The following is a 12,786-nucleotide window of genomic DNA, read 5'->3' as shown; positions in this document are numbered from 1 at the left end:
GGCCAGTGCTGGATGTGTCATATCAGACCCTCCCGCAGCGCTGAGCAACCCTCAGTGGGTAGGGACTGTGTATTCCAGAGGCTCAGCTGAGTCCAATGCTGGGGGTGAGGGGGGCTGATACCGGGAATCCCAGCACCACTGGCCTGGCCTTTGCTGCTTAACAGACAAAGTAGGCTGTCAGACCCAGCTCCATTTCTCAGTACTAAGCAAACCACTCAGAGATAGATGGGTTAGCTGGCCAGATCCAGCGTTTAGGCCACCGGTTTTCAGCATAAAGGAAACTGTTCCTCAGCACAAATCATTAAGGAACTGATAACAATCTGTTGCCAAGGTAGCTATTCTTCCAAGATGCTCAAACAGAGAAATTACTCTGATTACTCAGAGAGTCAGTAGTGATGTAATTTTGAACCCAGTGGTTATCTGGCATCAAGTCAAAAAAGCCCAGCCAAAAGCCCATGCACGTTTTTTTTTCTTTGCTTGCAATTTTCCTAAGAGCCCAGGCATGGGAACCTTGTCCACACACCCCAGCCCTTACAGCCAGAGGCAGCAGCAGTATTTGTCATCATGCCTGGGAAAGAGAAGAGGTCCTTTGTGGAACAACGCAAGAAGGCTCCCATGCCAGTCTCCTCTTCCAGCTCTTGTCAATGCTCCCTGCAGAGGGGAGCCCAGAGAACAGCCTGTCAGCTCTTTTCAGGGCTGAGAAAGTCAGGCTTTCTGTCGCCTTGGCTGGGCTGAGGGACTTGGATCACTGGTCGGCAGCCCAGGATTTACACAGAGAGGAGCAAAGAGGGATGGGAAACATCAGACCTTTCACTGATTGAGAATCAGGGACCCGGAGCTGGAAGGAACCTTCCAATCACCCCACTCCCTTGACTGATGAGAAATGGAGCCCAGAGAGAGTCACACAGCTCAGCGCCGGGGGCTCCCGCCTGCCCAGAGCCAGGGGGTCTCAGTGAATCAGGCATCTAGCCCGGCGTCTCCCTTCGCCGGACAATCCACCGCATCAGCCCGGCCTCTGTCGCTCGACTCCTCAGAGCCACACTGTGATGCTCCTGACTCTGCTGTCCCCCAATAAAAGAGTGTATTCATATCCAAACTCCTTTCCCACCTCCATCCAGCCGTCCAAGCAGTCCGTCTCCAACACGGTCGCCAGCCAGTCCTTTCTAGCTCGTGTCAGTAGGGATGCAGATTCCCAGAAGAGCAACTCCAAACTCTTCAAAATATCATTTCAGATGCTGTGATCATGGAAAGAGTACAGCCGGACAAGGGCTCGAAATCCACCTCCACCACATTCTTACACTTCATATTGGTCAAGTTACTTATTTTTCTGAGCCTCAGTGACCTCATCAGTAAAACGGAGATGGTAAGATATACCAAGGAAGGTTTTAAGAACTAAATGAGAGCCTATGGAGTGCTCGCAGCATTGTGACTCTGCCTGGTGACTGACAGCTGCTTCTCTTTGGAATCTTCCATCTTACCAGGCAGGCCCAGATCTCAGTGGGTCCCTGCAGGACCCTTCACTTTGGCCATCACTGTCTGCTCTCTTTGGTGATCTTGCTGTAACTGTTTTTCAGTCCAAGTAAATGCAGTTCCTGAAATGCTTCCTGCACACCTGTGTGCAGGCCCGCGTTGAGTGCTGGGGGTGCAGCAACCACTCGACTGCAATTCCTGTCCCATGGATGCTCACGGCCCAATGGTAGGGCAGAGCAGCAACTCCACAGGGCAGAGAGGGTCATAGGTGACATACAAATACGACCTGGAGAAGTCAGAGGAGGGGTTGGGTGCTTCATGGTTTGAGTGTTATCTAAATGCCTCTCCTGTTCCAGAAGGAACCTGGTTCCCCTTCCCATGCCAGAGATCCAGGCACCTGGGCTGGGAGCAAGGATTGCTCTGTCTGGCCCCCCAGCATGGAGCCCAGGCTTGACAGTATCTGAGGGGAAGCCTGAATAGAGAACCAAAGGACCGTCAGCCATGGGCCATGCTCCCCAAACCTGCCGAGAGTCTGAGGCAGGGATTCACTTGCTTTATTGGGGGGATGCTTTCAAGACAAGGGGAGAGAGGGAGAGAGGGAGGGTAAGGCAGGGGATATAGTCTCAGCTGGCATCTGGCTTCAGCCTTCCCAGAGGGTGCTTTGGAGTAAGAATTGCAGCACAGAGTTGACTTCACCATGAGACAGAGGCCACACTTTTGTACCTTGTTGCTGTCAGGCATTAGACGGGCTTGTGGGGGAGGCAGGTTGGACACCCCTGGGGGAGGTGGCTTCTGCCGGGCTGTGGACAACTCTGGAGGGAAGGGGGGCAGATCTGAGCCCTCAGCAGCCCACAGCTGGAGGATGGGTGCCCTGGCCACTGCCCTGTCCAACTGGAGGTTTTAGAACAGCAAAAGAAAAGAGACCCTGAAATGCTAGTGTGTCTCTGTGTGTGTGTGTGTGTGTGTGTGTGTGTGTGTGTGTGTGTGAGAGAGAGAGAGAGAGAGAGAGAGAGAGAAAGAGAGAGAGAAAGAGAGCCAGAGAGAAGATAGTAATTCTAACAGCTAACATTTACTGAGCTCTCAACTGTATACTTGTGCCAAGCCTTTTGTAAATATACATTTTATAACTACAACCTCATTTAATCCTCTCAAAAACCTTATTAAAATACACATTTTTGTATATAAGGAAACTGAGGCTCAGAGAGGTTAAGTCAGTTGTCTAAGGGCACACAGATAGAAAGGCCAGTGCTGGGAGTTGAACTCAGATCTGGATTACTCTACAAATCAAGCTCTCAACCCCTGCCATGCTGCCTACTAAGGCTGCCAGGCCTATTTGGACAGGCAGCTTTCAAGAGGGGTCTTGGTTGGTAACACAGATGAACAGAGGCCTCAAGCAACCTTTCCAGTTCCAAAGCTGGAGTCACTCTGACTCTCCTTGCTCTCTCTTTCCTCCCAGCCATCCATGGCCAAGTCTTGTCTCATGGACCCCTTCAGCCTCCCCGTCATCTGTCCCTTCTCTCTGCCCCTGGTCCGCAGCAGCTCAGGCCCCGTTCCCCTCCTAGCTAGAACCGGACTGGCCTCTCCTACTGGGTCTCTCCTCCCGGCTCATCTCTCTCCCTTCCAGCCATGTGCACAGCCTCACCAAACTCATCTCGGAAACCCAGCTCCAATCATGTCAATTCCTTGATAAGGCCTTTCACTAACCCCCATCACCTGTTGCAGTAAGCACACTCACCTCAGCCTGGCATTCAAGGCCTCCAAGAAGTGGCCCCAAATGTAACCCCAGCCTCATCTCTGCTGCAGGCAAATAGATGATTTCCCCCCATCCCTGCAGGCTCCTGTCACTGTGGGCTGCCCTCGCTCTGCTCTCACTGTGATGTGGCCGCTCCCAGGACATTCGCCTGATGAAATCTGACCATTTTAGAATTAAATGAGACTTTAGAAATTAGACAAAAGTCTAATTTTCCAGGTGAGAAAAATGAGACTCAAAAATATATATCGATACATGACGACAGCTATTACCATGAAGGTGCACTATATGTACTCAGGTAGCATGTACGTGTACACACATACACACGCTCACACACACATTCACTCAGTCTGTATCCTTCAGTTCTTGCATGCATTTCACTCTGGACCCTTGCCGCTGGGGCTGGCTGTCCCCCAGCTGGTTTAATGAGGAGCACATGGTCTTCCTGGTGAGAGGAGAGACTAAGATATGGAAGAGAAATCTCAGGAATGGAGATTGGACCACAATCATGGTCCCAGCCCTGACTGTGTATTAGAATCATCTGAGAAGCTTTTAAAATTCTCAGTGCCCAAGCTGCAACCCAGACCAATTGTACCAGAAGCCTGGGAGTGGGATCCAGACATCAGTTTTTTTGTTGTTTGTTTGTTTTTTTTTACAAGAAAAGAGTGTCCGCTGCTGTATAGCACAGGGAACTCCACTTCGCTGTACAGTAGAAACTAGCACAACATTGTGAAACAACTATACCCCAATTAAAAAGAAAATGGTGGAAAAAAAGTATCCAGAAACAAAAACTTCAACTTGAACAAGAAACAAGAGAACCACCAAACTCTGCATCCTGTTCTAGAAACTCAACCAACATTTTGTTTGCAAATCATTTGTTGATCATCTACTATGTGCCTCGGATACCCAGGCCTTGAGACTGGAAGCTGGTGCCTGAGGACATGGAAATGAAAGGACACAGACTCTGACCTGAAGGAATGCCAGTCCATGGGGGCAGGTGCTCACATCAAGCAGCCAGCAAGTCCCACACCAGAGGCACGCCTGGGGAATCTGGGAAAAGAGGAAGTAATGAATACTCTTTCAGGAAAAGACTGCACAGAAGGAGTTGACTCAACCTAAGTCTTAAAAGATGAAGCTGGAGAGAAGGTTCCCAGGCCAAGGACCAGCATAACAAAGGCCCGTGGATGTGTGTTTTGCACCCTCACTGCAGGAGCAGTCAGTGCTCCAAGGTGGCTCTGCTGAAGGTTTTGACTTTTATGCACCCAACCACCCTCATTGTGCCTTTTTAAGGACTCCTGCTTCCATTGGCTTTCTAAGGCAAACCCTGCTTATCTCCTTTCCGATTTGTATAGACTCTTCATTGCACTCTTAGCCTGCAATCTCACCTACAGCTTAACAGCTACAGGCATACCTCAGGGATATTGTGGGTTCGGTTCCAGATCACTGCAATAAGAATACCGCCATAAAGCAAGTCACGTGAATTTTTTCTTTCCTAGTGCATACAAAAGTTATGTTTACACTATAGTCAATTAAGTGTGAAATAGCACTGTGTCTTTACAAAAATACATACCTTAATTTAAAATACTTTATTGCTAAAAAAAAATACTTCGTTGCTAAAAAGTGCCATCGTCTGAGCTTTCAGTGAGTCATAAACTTTTTGCTATAGTAACAAAGATCACTGATCACAGAACACAATGAGGAAGTTTGAAATACTGTGAGAATTACCAAAATGTGACACAGACATGAAATGAACAAATGCTGTTGGAAAAATGCCGCTGATAACCTTGCTCAATGCAGGGTTGCCACAAACTTTTAACCTGTAAAATCGCAGTATCTGCAAAGCATGATATAGTGAAACAAACCAAACAAGGTATGCCTCTACTATAAAACTCTGTGTTTTCAAACAACAATCATTTTATCACAGCTTAAGATTGTGTTGCATCTGAACCGCTTTCAGCTGGTGGGTCTTCTGCTCCATGTGGTGTCCACTTAAGTCACCCAGGGGTTCATAGCTGGCAGATAGGCTGGTGTGGAGAGTCCAAGACAACTTCAGCCACAGATATGGCACTGTGGTAGAGCTGGCTGGAAGCTGGAGGGCCTAGATGTAGGCTTTCTGGCATGGCAATCCCAGAGTAGCCTGTCTTCCTACATGACTCAGGGCCCCCAGAAAGAGTCCCAAGATTGAGGAGATAGAAGCTGCCAGCGTCCAAGCCCAGGTGTTACTCCCACCAAATCAGTCACAGAGGCTGCTCAGTGTCAAGAAAGATCTTATCTCTCTGGGAAAGGAATGTCCAGGAATGCATGGATATCTTTAGTCTGCCCCAGCCTTACCCCCATTTCCAGATTAAGCTCCCCAATTTAACAGTCCTCGGTTACCCCAAAAACAGTTACAGTTGTTTCCCTTAGCCAACAGGATAAATTCCAAATTGCTTACGTTGGATCCATGGGCCTTCAACATTTGACACAAAACATCTTTCCAATGTTGGGAGACACTTCTCCAAGGGTCGCTGGCACTCCTGCACATCTTGCCAAGGCCTCGGTCTCTCTTTAACTGGTCCCAGGCTGTTTCTCCTGCTTGCGTTTGCAGCAAGCACCCTTGAGGGATGAGATACTGTCTCTCTCTCAAAGAGCAGGCTGCTGTAAGGTGGTGGGCTCTCAAGGCCCAGGATCCCTTTCCTGTGTGTCGCCCACCTGTATGGCCCCTGTGGGTCTCGGGGCTCAGAACCGATGTGACTGTGCCGACACTCTGGATCTTGCTATTGCTACAAGTAATAGAGTCCTTGGTCCCCAACTCAGGACTTGTGTGTCTTCTGTCAGCATCCACGCACTGGGGCAGGCTAACTCATCTGCTTGCAAGCAGGGAAAATCTCAACCCCTTCCCAGCCCTTGGCATCCAGCACGTCACCACCACTTCCAGCTACCGCAGCCTACTTACTGCGCCCACAAACACGTAGAAAATTCCTACCTTAGACTTCTACTGCCACCCAGAATATCCATAGGTCTCTCCTCTGTCTCATTTCTTTCCACTGGCAAAGCCAAGTTGCACCTCATTACTTTTCACTCACGTCAGGTGTCTTCATAGCACTCCCCGCCTCCAGCCTCTGGTTGGTGGTTCCGGCAGCAAAGTCTGCGAAGCCCTTTGTGATCAACCCTTTCAGCTGTTAGGGCCTCGTCTCTGAGCACTCTTCACTGCAGCAAAACCAAACTTCTCTCTTTCCAGAGCACTTTCATGCTGTTCCTCTTGCCTGGAATTATCCTTCACTGTCTGTCTGACTCATTCTTCAAGGTCCAGTTCCAGAGACACTTCCCCCAGAAAGCGTCCCCTGTTGTCTAGCTAGCTCAGTCGGGGTTCCCTCCCCCTCCCCTGCCTGCTCCCCCTGCACAGCACACACGGCAGCATTAACTAGTACCATAAGCGTTGGCTGAGTCTGCTCTTCCAGTATCGTGAGCTCCTTGGAGGCAAGAAACCAATCTTGCTCATCCCCATATCAGTGCTTAGCTGGGGTGATACTCAGAAATATTTCTTTAAAAAAGAATGAATGGGGCTTCCCTGGTGGCGCAGTGGTTGAGAGTCCGCCTGCCAATGCAGGGGACACAGGTTCGTGCCCCAGTCCGGGAAGATCCCACATATCGCGGAGCGGCTGGGCCCGTGAGCCATGGCCGCTGAGCCTGCGCGTCCGGAGCCTGTGCTCTGCAATGGGAGAGGCCACAACAGTGAGAGGCCCGCGTACTACAAAAAAAAAAAAAAAAAATTCCCAGAGGACTGGTTTTCTTTATGACAGCATATATGGGGATGTCCCAGCGTTTCTCACGTGTACACCTTGAAGTTCAAGACAATATCTCCTTGTTCAGATCAATCTTAGATCACTTTGGAGTTTTTCTAGCTTTCAATTTTGTAGGTACATTATTTAAACCCCCTAAAAACCTAACCCAAGGATAGCAAGAAGAGCTATGGAGTATGTTAAATTTTATTTGGATCAATGGACAGATTTCCAACCAGCTCTGAGCACATGCTAATTTGCATTTCTATTGCTAATATAATAACCAAATCAATGTCCTAGGAGAAGAGAAGGGTACTTTTTCTCACCTCTGTCTATTCACCACCTCTGAGCAGGGGTGAATTTAGTCAAGATTCAACAAATATTTATTGAGCATCTAATAACATTCCCACCCGCAGGCACCTGGCCAGTGTCCCAGGCAGTGCATTGGCAGGGAATGGAGCTCTGCTTTTATTTATAGGTTGGAGAGGGAGTGGAGTCCCCACTGCACCACTGACATGCAAGCTTCCAAGCAGTTAATCAGAAAATTCTGAGAATCCAAAAAGATCGTGAACAAACATATGGATTGATGGCCTTTGACAGCTATACTTCAAATGTGGTTTGTCCCACTCTTTCTCCACCCTTCACAGCACATTTCTCCCAGAAGCAGTCTCGAACGTTCAGCAGCTCAGTTCAGAGAAGGGCTATCCACAGGCAGCACTGGAGGGTGGGAAGAGTGTAAACGGTCACTGGGCAGAGCTGTGACCCAAGCAACAAGGCAGAGGAAGAGTCCTGTGAGGAGAGAGCGGGGCTTTCTTGTCAAGTCACTTTGAATCTCTTTCCAATTCTAGTTTAGTTTCTTGAGAAAGATAGACGTCTCTGCTATTATCTCACACCCAGTGTATAAGATGGAAAACAGCAATATACCAAAGTTAGAGTCCAGTCAATTTCACCCTGATCACTGTGAGGTTCTGTGGCCTGAGACCCAAGATCTGGATGTAGCTGGTAAAATCTGGAGAAAGTGATGTTTCAGTTAAGAGCAGTAGTGTGGTTCAGGGTTAAAAATGTGGTCTTTCAAGTCAGAGAAGGACTCTAGTTCTACTTCTGCCACCTACCAATAGGATGATCATGGGTGTGCAAGTTATAGTTCCTCTTTGAGCTAATTTTTCTCATCTGTAATCAGAAACGATAAAACTACCTCTCAGAGTCATTATGCTTGCACCAAGTGATAAATTCTACCCCTCCTGAAATTCCTACTCTGCTCGACATAGCCCTCAAACATTAATGTGACCTTCCCTGATACACCCCCCAACCCCAAGAGGAGGTGTGCAGGCCTCTGACCTGCCTTCCTTTCAGGCTCCTTTATCAAACAAGGCACGTACCTGATTCCTTTCATCTCTGTATGATGGGAGGTATCGTGGCCGAACCATGATCGTTTTGCCTGACGTGCAGCAAGCCGAGATACTGAGACGCTAAGGTTTGCAGCAAAGAGAGGGTTTACGCTCAAGCCATGGCGTATTTATGAGATAAAGAATAAAGCAGCAGGGCGGTCTGAGGCGTGGAGAGCGTGGGGAGAATAGTGAAAGGTGATTGAAAAAAGGTGCGGTAATTGTCATTCTGTACAGGTGTAACTAAGCTACAGGTTTCTGCACGTTCAAAATGGAGGCGCTTAGCACGATCTGAGGGTGGAGTTTTGGGCCCTCTGACGCCAAAAGGTCACTGAGCTGACACTCACGCATGCCCAATTGGAGGGTTGGTGGTCTTAACCGGTCTTAACCAGCTCAGCTCGAACTAGACACAGCTGACTCCACATTCCTGGAAAACAGCCCAGGCAAATATCTTATTAAGCTACGTGCTACTTGGAGGACATGCAAGTCTTTTGTAGCAACAATTAAAACAACCTTGATTAGTAAAGGCAGGTTACAGGTGAAATGGATTTAACTAATGATTACCCAGGGTTTCAGTATGTTTTCTCTCTCCTCCCACCCCTAACCAGCTAAAGATAATTTTGTCTTTTCCTCCTCAGATTTTCCCTCTTCCCTACTCCATAAAGAGTTTAGACCCCACTCACCACAACTAGAGAAAGCCTGCTCGCAACAACGAAGACCCAAAGCAGCCAAAAATAAAATAAATAAAATTTAAAAAAAGAGGTTAGTCTTTACTAACCAAGTTATAAAATGTTTGTGTTAACCCTGGAAACGGGGGTAGAGAGAAACAGGCCCTGAACTGTAGGAGGAAACTAGGCATCAGAAAGAGCTCAAAGGGAATTTGACAAGTGAGATGCTCTGGAGCATCTATTATCTGCTAGGAAATAGACAAAAGAGATTTTGGAAGGGTTTGAGGAGTTATGAATTTGTTCCCCATTAATATTCCTTAATTCCAGAGGTGGTCAGGGAGAGGCCTGGACAGGGTTCTGTGTGAGAGTCAGCTTCCCCCCGCTCTCCTGTCCCAGAGCTCCTGCCTTCTCAGCGAGGGTCCTGCACTTACCACATTTATGTGGCAAAAGAGGGAGATTTATTTTGGATATCAAAACAAACGGTGATCCCAGAAGGTTGCTGAACTTGGGGATAACTGGGAGCCCCAACTGTCTCCAGCAGTTTGTGCTCTGATATTCTCTCTTCCCTTAATATCTTCCCCTTTCCTCATTTCCATTTTTTACATCTTATGTCTTTATTTTCAAGAAAATGATATATTTCTTCTCAGCACAAACTTGGTCTCTGCTTTTTATGTTTATCTTTCTTTTTCTGTTGTCTCTCAAGATGAACAAAGTAGCTGCCACCCAGTCCATCATTTCCCCAGAGGGAAGTGTCCTGGCCTGGACACTAATGCCAACCATGAAACAAACACTGAGGGAGCACCTACTTGGGGCATCCCCAGGCCAGGCAGTGGGCATGAAGTAGTTGAAGATACACGTCAAGAGTTTGTCTAATAAATCATAGTTTTAACCTCCTCTTCAATCCAAAAGTTTTAGGTGAGGGGTGTGTGTGTGTGTGTGTGTGTGTGTGCGTATTTCATAGGACAAAATAAGGAAGTGAAAAGACGCCTCTGTGGTCTTCTTCAAAGTCCATAACCCAAATCTAATCATGAGAAAAACATCAGACAAACCCAAATTGAGGGATATCCTACAAAATACCTGACCAATACTCTTCAGAAGTACCAAGGTCATGAAAAGCAAGGACAGACTGGTAAAATCCTAAAAAAAAAAAAAAAAATCTGTAGTTTAGTTATTAGGATCGCACCAGTGTGAATTTCTTATTTTTGACAAATATACCATGGTTATGCAAGATGTTAACATGACGGTAAGCTGGATGAAGGGTATATGGGAACTCTCTATACTATCTCTGCCACTTTTCTGTAAATTTAAAATTATGACAAAATTTTAAAAAATTAATAAGAGAATGCAGAAAAATGAATCAGTAGTTAAGCAAATATTCAAGCTGGTATAATCCTATTTGGAGTTTTTTCCTCCTAATAATCAATAAAACAGATTGAAAAAAAAGACTAGACACATCCATAGCAAAATGTTAATAGATGTTAGTGCAAGATAGTGATAGATAATTTTACTTTTGTTTCCTGCATTACTCAATTTCCTTCCATGAATATATTTATTATTAACTTTGTATTAATTGTTTTAAAAATAAAACATTATTTTACAAGTCATGTGGAGAAAAAGTGACCTACACTCTGTCTGTGGACCCGAGAAGGCCCAGAGGCCAGAAGATGCACGCATTATAATTCTGTCTGGAGCTGAGGAGAAATGAGACGAAGCCCTGGAGAGAAGGGAGGGAGCTTTCCAGGAAAGTGGAGCATTGGAATGCAAAGCTTGTTCAGGCTCTGACACGTTCAGGGGGACACAAAGGCCTTCAGCACTTTTGGCAGTAAGTGCTCTCCCTGCATGAGCAAGAAAAGCATCTCGGTGGAGTCAGTCACCTCTCTCTGGGTCCTCCCCGCCGACAGTCAGGATGCAGGAAATGTTTTCCAGGTTTGAGTGGCCTGTTGCCAATCACTGAAAAGGAAATAGCAGGAACGTGGTCTGGCTGCCTGGTGTGAACAGGGCAAATGCACATGTGGGTGGCGGGCAGGGCAAGATGGCTCTATTCACTGGAGGCGATGACATGCCAGGTCCCAAAGTAAAGGTGAGCTTACGGTGGTCCAGTGACAAGCGTAGGAAGCACGGCTGCTCACACACAGCAATGAAAGGCTCGCTGGTGAGTTTAGAAGCGGCCAGACTGAAAGGTATTTTCAGTCAGCAAAACAGATAGGTAATATTTCTCTTCTCCACCTTCCAAAGGTCTTGATGAGGTCATAGGACCAAGGAGAATCTTTGACACCACTAGTCAGTCTCTTTCGTCTGACTAACCAGGGAACGCAGAGATTCAAGTTCCTGGCAGTCACCCAGAAACTTAAGGAAGGGGATTTGGCAAAATGCAGCAGTTTCTGCAGGATTCCATCTCATAATCTTGATGAAAGTGATGTTGAGTCATTCCTTCATTCCCTTACCTTAATGCATTCATTCTTAAAACCAATGTTTATTGAGCATCTGTTTTGTACCAGATTACAACAATCCCAATGTGCCCTCCTTAGGTAAACTAAGGAATAGGTAGAGGTGGACTAAAGTGGAGGTCTGGAAGGAACAGAGCATTGCAGCAAAAAGTGTGCTGAGCCCATGACTTAGAGAGGTCCCTAGGCAAACCAGCAGCATTGTATTTTATATGACATGGCCTCAGCTTTTCCAGATTCATTACACTCTTCTCTTAAAAGAAAAAAAAAAACTATAGCAAAAGAAGAGGTCTTTTCAGTGTCAAAAGGAAAACTCAGATGTCACTGTAGCTTCAGAAGCTTTCTCTAATTGCTACGGAATGATGGCCTAAGGGCAAAGGGCAAATGATAGATGCTTTTTTGACTATAATGACTAGCTAGGAAGTTTCAAAGAGCATTTCAAAAGAGTTTAGGTGGCAGAGCACCTGGACCTGGATGTCATGAGACCTGGAGTCCTTTCCCAAATCCCCAGATTCCTCTTTTATATGGGTGGTCCTGCTACCTACCTCATGGGGTAATTGCAAGGATGAAATTATGTATGTGACTCATTCAGCACTTGTCTGGCACATACTAAGACTCAACAGATGTTAGATATGAATTTAATACTGAAGTACTATGACATGTTGATATGTTAAATTCCATCACATAAACTAACTTTACCTAATGAAAATATGACCATGTTCCAGGTGTGCAGGAATTCTTTACCTCATTAAAAATACATAAGTTATTAAACACTTTCTTGAATGTTTAAAAATTCATATTCACTTAACACTTGTGTATTTGTTTATCTGCCAGCTGACAAGCAGGGTCAGCTACCAAAGGTATATAAAAATTTGTTGGAAAAGAAACTTGAATCCATTCTATCCACTGAGTTATAATTTCCTTGTGACATGGGACACAGCCATCGTTATTCAATGCACTCCTTTGGGAATCTTCAGAAGTGTCCTTTGGAAGCAGAGTCTGAGAGACGCTGGATTGGACAGAATATTTATAACCACTTGCTTTTAAAGAGGACCAGTTAGGATTCGTAATGAGGCCATGAAAATTGCCCTGCTTTGTGCCAACCTCTCTAAGAATCCAGTAAATCCGAGAAATCCTAGAACTCAAGGAAAACAGTGCAAATGCTCAGGCTGATGAGCTTGGCAGCAAGGCAAGATACTGCTGCGTAGAGGACCTTATCATCTATCTTATTAAGTGACGGGACACTTTTGAGAGTGAAAGGGGCCCTATTAAAAATTATTCCAAGATAGCAGTTATACACACACAGCT

The 12,786-nt window shown here is 46.3% G+C and overlaps 1 long non-coding RNA gene across 1 annotated transcript in view; it reads right to left on the bottom strand.

The window, feature by feature from the left end:
- Positions 1 to 12,786, bottom strand: part of LOC307191549 — a 102,435-nt gene that overhangs the window by 76,026 nt on the left and 13,623 nt on the right. The window contains exon 2 of the long non-coding RNA XR_013829798.1: positions 4,190 to 4,270. This is a non-coding gene — a long non-coding RNA (uncharacterized lncRNA). The remainder of the gene's footprint in view (positions 1 to 4,189; positions 4,271 to 12,786) is intronic.

Source organism: Stenella coeruleoalba (genome assembly GCF_951394435.1).
Source record: "Stenella coeruleoalba genome assembly, chromosome: 9".
Taxonomy (NCBI): Eukaryota; Metazoa; Chordata; class Mammalia; order Artiodactyla; family Delphinidae; genus Stenella; species Stenella coeruleoalba.
This window is presented reverse-complemented; position numbering and strand designations above follow the sequence as displayed.